This window comes from Callospermophilus lateralis, unplaced genomic scaffold (genome assembly GCF_048772815.1).
Source record: "Callospermophilus lateralis isolate mCalLat2 unplaced genomic scaffold, mCalLat2.hap1 Scaffold_83, whole genome shotgun sequence".
NCBI classification, from domain to species: domain Eukaryota; kingdom Metazoa; phylum Chordata; class Mammalia; order Rodentia; family Sciuridae; genus Callospermophilus; species Callospermophilus lateralis.
Genome location: NW_027516368.1, coordinates 4,135,488 through 4,142,517, shown reverse-complemented (window position 1 = coordinate 4,142,517; position 7,030 = coordinate 4,135,488). Strand labels below are relative to the sequence as shown.

At 44.8% G+C, this 7,030-nt stretch overlaps 1 pseudogene; it reads left to right on the top strand.

Moving 5' to 3' along the window:
* Positions 1-2,090: 2,090 nt before the first annotated feature.
* Positions 2,091-2,520, top strand: LOC143641058 (heat shock factor-binding protein 1 pseudogene; annotated as a pseudogene).
* The last annotated feature ends 4,510 nt before the right edge of the window (positions 2,521-7,030 follow it).

Here is a 7,030-nt window from a genome sequence, read left to right as displayed (position 1 = left end):
AAGATCCTTGGTAGCCCTCTGAGTCCCCGCTGGCTCCTTGCTGGCAAATTTTTATGCTCCCACCAAAAGCTAAAATGTTCAAATATTTCATTTCATTATTTTGCCAATTTGAAGGAAGCTGTTTTCCTCAGGCGGCACTGGAAGACCATTCTCTCTCCCTATCGATGTCCCCTGGCAACCTCAGACGGCCCGCAGAGTGTCCCAGATTCCAGCTGCCACCAGGCTACACAGGGAGCAAGAGCCGGTGAGATTGTGCCTCCAGGCTGGGTGGGCAGGTCCCGGCTGGCAGCAGTGGTGGCCAGGGACTCCGCTTGGCCCTGCCCCCGGGCGGGCCTGGCTGGGCCTCTCGCCTGGCCAGTGGGCCCTAGGCCAGTGTCTAGGCGGGGCACCTCCTTTGGGTGACGGGGCTGGAGGGCACCCCATTACTAGTTTAAAGGCTTCCCCTCAATATCAAATTTGGACTTGTAATCCTTTTGCCAAATCAAATCCCTTTTTACACTGGGGGCAGGGCGTCTTAGGCAGAGTTTGACCCTTCCAGGTGCTGAAGGATGGTTTCAGCCCAGGGCGAATTAGGCCCATCCTCGGAGATGGCCTTTTTTTGAGTCATTTTTTTTTTTTGTAAGAGGGCAGAGAATTTCCGAGAGGAGAGGGATGACAATATGGCGGAGGCTGTTCCCCATCCCAACTGTCTACCATGTGTACCGGGACAGGGGCAGTTAGTGTGGAATTTAGGGGACCAGGCCAAGGATTGGTGGAAGGAGGAGTAGGTGACTTAAAAGGGTCTTTGTCGCCCCTAGATGTTCCTCTTGAGGGGCCAGGAGAGAAACAGGCGCTGAGGGCAGATAGTCCCTCAGAGGGGGGTCCTCTCCCAGGTTAATTTCCCTCTTCCTCACCAACTGTTCTGAGGGGTCCCAGGTGGCCCAATGCCCTAGGGCGGAGTGGGACGGGGGACTCAGACGCCCGGGCGCTGGTGGGGCCTGCAGTGGGCCCCAAGAAGAAACACCTGGGGCTCCCGCCAGCCGGCCTAGCTCCCTCTCGCAAACCTCTCCCTCCTCTTCCCCCTCAGCCATCAACCAGGACCCCAGAGTGTCAAGGTTTCCCAGACCTTTTTGGCCTGTGCATCCAAGATCTCTAAACCTCGGCTTTTGAGCATTAAGAGCTGGGTCCTTATGCCTAGTGTGAGATTGCCCCATCTTTCCAGGGATATCCTTACCTCGGAAAACTCGCTTGGCTTGGCTCCATACTCTCACTCCTGCATGGGGCGCCGGATGTCGGGGGTTTTAGCCTCCCTGTTCCCTCCTGACCTGTGGGAGAGATTGGGAGAGCACGCCCCAGCCAGGACAGGCCAAGAAAGGTAAAGGACTGGCCGTCTGCACCCAGCCCTCCCTCGCAGGAGGACCATCAGAAGGGCCAGGGAGAAGAGTCAAAGCAGGATCTGGTTTAATGAGAAAACATACACAGCTAATATAATGTACAGGAGCCAATCAGGGTAAAGGTGAGCAGGGTGGGGAGAATTTACATCTTCACCATCCTACAGGCAGGAATGGGAGACAGGAGCTGTCCGTGAGGGCAGAAGGGTTCTGAGCCTATCCGATTGTTCATCACAACCCACGGCAATGCCTTCTGGCTTATCGCTAGGTGCTCTCTTAGCCACCTGTGGCCCCAGGACTGGGAAGCGGGTAGCAGCCAGCAAGTTAAGTCTCCTCTTTTCTGATGCAACATGCCCCACATTACATCATGCCCTACAAAAATCCTCTTTACTATTTTGAAATATTCAATTAATTATCATCAGCATGAGAACCCCACTATGCTAGAGAGCATTAGAAGTATTCCTCCCATCCAGCTGGACCCGTGCCTATTAACCCGCCTTTCTCCACCCCTTCTTCTTCCCACTCTTCCCAGTTCTACTCTCTACTTCTGTGACATTAACCTTTTCAGTTTCCACATTAAGTGAAAATATGTGGTATTTGTCTTTTTTTGTGCCTGACTTTTTTTCATGTAACATAATGTCCCTAGGCTCATCCATGTTACTCTAAATGATTAAATTTCATCTTTTTTTGGCTGAAAAAAACTCCATTGTAGGACAGTCTGAGACCTCATCGCCAAGCTGGGAACCGGAGAGATGGCCGAGACTGACCCCAAGACCGTGCAGGACCTCACCTCGGTGGTGCAGACACTCCTGCAGCAGATGGAAGATAAATTTCAGACCATGTCCGACCAGATCATTGGAAGAATTGATGATATGAGTAGTCGCATTGATGATCTGGAGAAAAACATCGCAGACTTCATGACACAGGCTGGGGTGGAAGAACTGGAAGGAGAAAACAAGATACCTGTCACACAAAAGAGTTGAAGGTTGCTAATTACCCTGAAATCTGGAACACCATTTTTCTAAGCCAAGAGAAAACTGAATGGCTTTTTGCAACTAACTACTACTAAGTGTAGACAGGTTTTATATTATAGTGCATTCTTATCACATATAATAAGTTTTTAGAGTGATTTTTCTCTCCAGTTTGTGGAACATGGTATCTTCACATCTTGAAACTTGGTCAGTTGTGCTCTTAATTATTAAACACTAAAATTTTGGCAGTTCCTGCATAAAATTGTCAAACTTTTTAGTGTATTTTTGTGAAGTCCTTTTTTACTGCCATTCTTTTGTTGTAGTTGCTGTTTGATAAAAGTTGCTGTATAATTTTTTATTAGATAAGTAGTAAATCCTTCAATTATTGTTGGACTTGGTGAAGTAAAACATTTGTAGAGTTTGGATTCTTTCATTTTCAGCACAAAGTGACTGTTGTGCTAACACTAAATAATGTGTTGGCGATACTTTCCAAATGGCTAGAAATTGTTTATTCAGAAGTGTCTGTCACTACTTTGTTGCCAAAACTCCATTGAACCGCAACTTATGACTAGTCTGTGAGATCAGATGCTAAAGTCAGTGAAAGGTAACCACTGCCACTGTACTGCATTAGTATTTTTAAATACAGGAAATACTCGAATAGCCTGATGTCATGAGGCATTCGTTAGAGTTTTGCATGAGATTCTAATACTTCAGTAGGCCTCTAGTTGTTCATCTATATTGATTTCCACAAAAAAGGCAGGATTTTAAACTCAATTATTCCATCCTTTCTTTGAGCTACTGATTGAAAAAAGAGAAAAAGAAGAGAGAATATTAAGTCTGTGCCAATCACTTGGCTAAAAAATGATGAATGACTGGCAGTAGGCTCAGGTTTTTGAACTATTTCTTACCTAAATTCTTTAAGAGTAATAATTTTTGTTACTGATTATAAAAGACAGAGTTAATAAGATTTGCCATTCAAAACTGCAGTGACCATGGTCTTCATAAAGGCAAACCTAGAAAAGAGTAGGGTTTAAGTCTCCCATATCACCAGTCTTGTTTGTATTGCAAATATATAATATTAAGAAATATTTTGTCTTATTTATAGATTATATGGGGAAAACAGATTCTGTAATAAAGCCACCAGGATTGTCATCCAGCTGCAGCAGCTCTTGGGAGGGGCCAGCAGCAGGTTCTTCAGGGTAACCTGAGTGTGTGCTGCACAGAATGGTCCCTGGGCCCGCTGCAGCCTGCATGCAGGGTGTGTTCAGGGCTATTGAGAGCAGTAGAAACGATAGGCCACTGGCTATTGGAGGATGGTGCAGACTTGGGGAGGAGTTGACTTCTTTGAAGTAACATATTTCAGAGGCCAAAAATAAAGGTGCCTGAAATCCTGCTAAAAAAACAAAAAACAAACAAACAAAAAAAAACTCCATTGTATATATATATATATATATATATATATATATATATATATATATGCCCCGTTTTCTTTATTCCTTCATCCACAATGGGCATCTAGGTTGATTCCACATCTTGGCTACTGTGAAGAGTGCAGTAATAAACTGGGGAGTGATATCTCTTTCACATACTAATTGTATTTCCTTTGGATATACACTCTATAATGGAACTGCTGGATCATATGATAGTTGTATTTCTAGTTTCTGTGTGTGTGTGTGTTTGATGAGCCCCAGAGTGTTTGTCTTAATTGCTGTACTAATTCACATTCCTACCAGCAATGTATGAGAGTTATCCTATTTCTGCATACTTGCCAACACAAAAATGAATACTTAATGTCCCCAAACTCTTTGCTGCCTTCCTCCTTCAACATGGTGACTCAATTCTATCAATGCCAAATTGTTGAAATCATCTTATATTCTCCCATTTCCTGCCAATGCTCAACCTGTGAATCTTCTAGGCATTACCTGTACAATATATCTATTCATCACTCTACTGCAACCATGCTGGCCCCCCAATTATCATCTTTTCCCCAGACTATTGCAATAGCCTCCAAATTGAACTCTCTGCTTCTCCCCTGCCTGCCTCTACAGTATTCAGAGTAAAACTTTTAAATGTGTTACCTGACTTGCAGATCTGGAGTCTCTTGGCTACATTTCTCAGCTATATTTTAGATGCCAGACTCAATATATCAGCAGTCTACTTAGCTTAGAGCTAGGGCCCTATCTCTGAAATATACTTTAAGTTAAAAAACAATAAGCACCCTTTTGTTTAAGTGGAAGGTGGTTGATATCATTGCTTTAGCAGATAAATGTAGTGCATTAAAATCTGGAGGGGAGGAAACAAGTTAAACAAAGAATAGGATGCAAAAACACTGAGAAACAGTTTAATAGCCAGAGAGTCTTTCAGAGAAGCCACCAAAGGATACCAATCTATGGTAAGGTTTTGAAAAAAAACCCCAAATAGGAAAATAAAACAGGGACTTAGAGAGGCTGTCTTTGCTAAAAATATCTGTTTCTTCAGTTGGGTTTGCCGCTGCCTAATGTGTAACTAAAAGCATGATAAAGTTTGGCATCTCTTCTTCATTTCGTATTTGTCTGTTTTACTCCCTTATTAAACTTTGGGTCTGCCGCAGTCTGGCTGGGCACAAATCACGAGCCACTCAAGCAGGAACAAACTTTATTTCCGAACTCCACCAGCACACTCCACACACGCTCCCTGGGAACCTCTCCTGAACGCCCACTCCTCCAGGCACACACCACACCAACCGGAAATCCCTCCTCCGGACCTTCCCCAACCAATGGGAACTCTCCAGGAATCCCAGAACTCCAAAGTAGCAGGCCTAGGTGGACAGCAGGGGGTCTAATATACAATTGAATACAATTTAACATAACCATCATCATCTCAATGGCTTGTTGGCATCACTACTCCATTCTGGCAAAAATGCCATGTGTCATTCCGACTCAGCTATGGCTCTCAGCATGGGTCAGATTCCTGCACAACTCTGGGTCATATGGTAGTTCTATTTCTAGTTTTTTGGGGTTTTTTTGAGGATCCCCACAGCACTTCCATAATCAATGTACTAATTTATGTAAGTATAAGCATATTAATCATGTAAGTAGTATTCATCTAAAGCTGATAATATGCTTTCTTTAAGGCTGAAGACAGGAAGGTGTGAAAAATTAAGATATTTTCCACAGCCAGCTTGCTTCTACTTCTGGGCCTTGGAGTGGTGCCTAGAAATCTTCAGTTTTTACCCCACATTTTCCACAAGCAGTGAGTCTTACAGGCGGATCAATGGTGAAGAGACTGCCTTCCCTCAGCAGGAGCAATAGAGTCACATGGGAACTGAATGCCCCCCATTCCAGGATCACAGATCTAATAGATAAATATCCCGTGAAGCAAGTGGACATTGCCCTTGAACAGCTGGCAATGTCCTCAACACCAATAAGACTCAGGGTGATCAGAACTCAAGAGAATGATAAACCACATGACAGTTGGCCAGGACTGCTTATTACACGTCCGTCTTGGTTCCTGTACCAGTTCTTCCTCTATTTAAGCTAAAGCTCTCATTAGTACCTGAGAGACAGGACTGGGACATTGACATCATTTGTCTTTCCAGTATAGGTACATTGATGGAAGCTCCTTTTCCCCATTATTTTCCATTTGGTTTTCGGAGAAAGTGATCAGTTTTGATTTGTTGGGACCCCAGAGTCAGGCCTCTGGCCTAGGACTTGGGAACAGGAAAGGTGCTGGACAAAATCAATGTAGCCCTAAGATGCAACACCGTTTTACTGTCTTAGCATGGATCTTAGCATTTACCACTCTCTTAGCATTGATCACTATCTGGTTTTTTTTATTGCCTTTATTTTCTTTTTAAAGTATAGCTCCATGAGATTAGTAGCCTCTGTCTCTAGTGACATAAGTGGTTGGCACATGGAGTAGGTGGCTCAAGCAGTATTCATGAAGACTCAAGACACAAAATTAGCTTCATAAAACCATGCTTTGTTGGCGTCTCTAGGAAAAAACAACCAAATGTAACTCTTTTGTAGTTTACAATGAATTTATCAAAGGCCAACGGGAAGCGCCAGGATTAACTTATGTAAAAATAATACTCTGGTAAAGTTACTTAGGAAAATAATAGCTTCTGTTCCCCGTTTTGCTGATTCAAATTCCAGTTACAATAAATAAAACCTATTTATAAGGTTGTTGTGTTAAATAAGAAAATACGTATCAGCTCCTAGGGCAGCACCTAGGAGCTATGGGAGTAAATGCAGTGACTTTGAGGTTATGATAATATTTGTGCTAGTGGTAAACTACATCACAGGATCACCCAGAACTGAGGCTGGTCACCCTGAAGCTAACCCAGTGGGCAATCTACCTACTCTCATAGCGTCCTTGAAATGCCCTTGGCGGCAGCAACATTTGGAGGCTTTCGCTTACAGCTAACAGGGAACAGCTCAGGGGGCTTCAGAGTCTCGCCCAACTTACCGCTAGAGTCAACAGAATTGAGCTGACTCCTGAGAGCAGAGTAGCCACCCAGGGCTCCAGCCAAGAATTCCAGGACTGACCTGGATGCAGACTTCCAGCAGCTCGCAAGAGACGTCCTCAGCGGGCGCCCCCTGGCGGCTGCGCGGCGCTCCCACAGCCCTGAGAGGCGTTCCCAGGGTCCTCCGCGGCTCACAGGAAAGGCGGCGCACGCACGGCGCGCGGGGCGGAGCCTCTCGCAGCCAG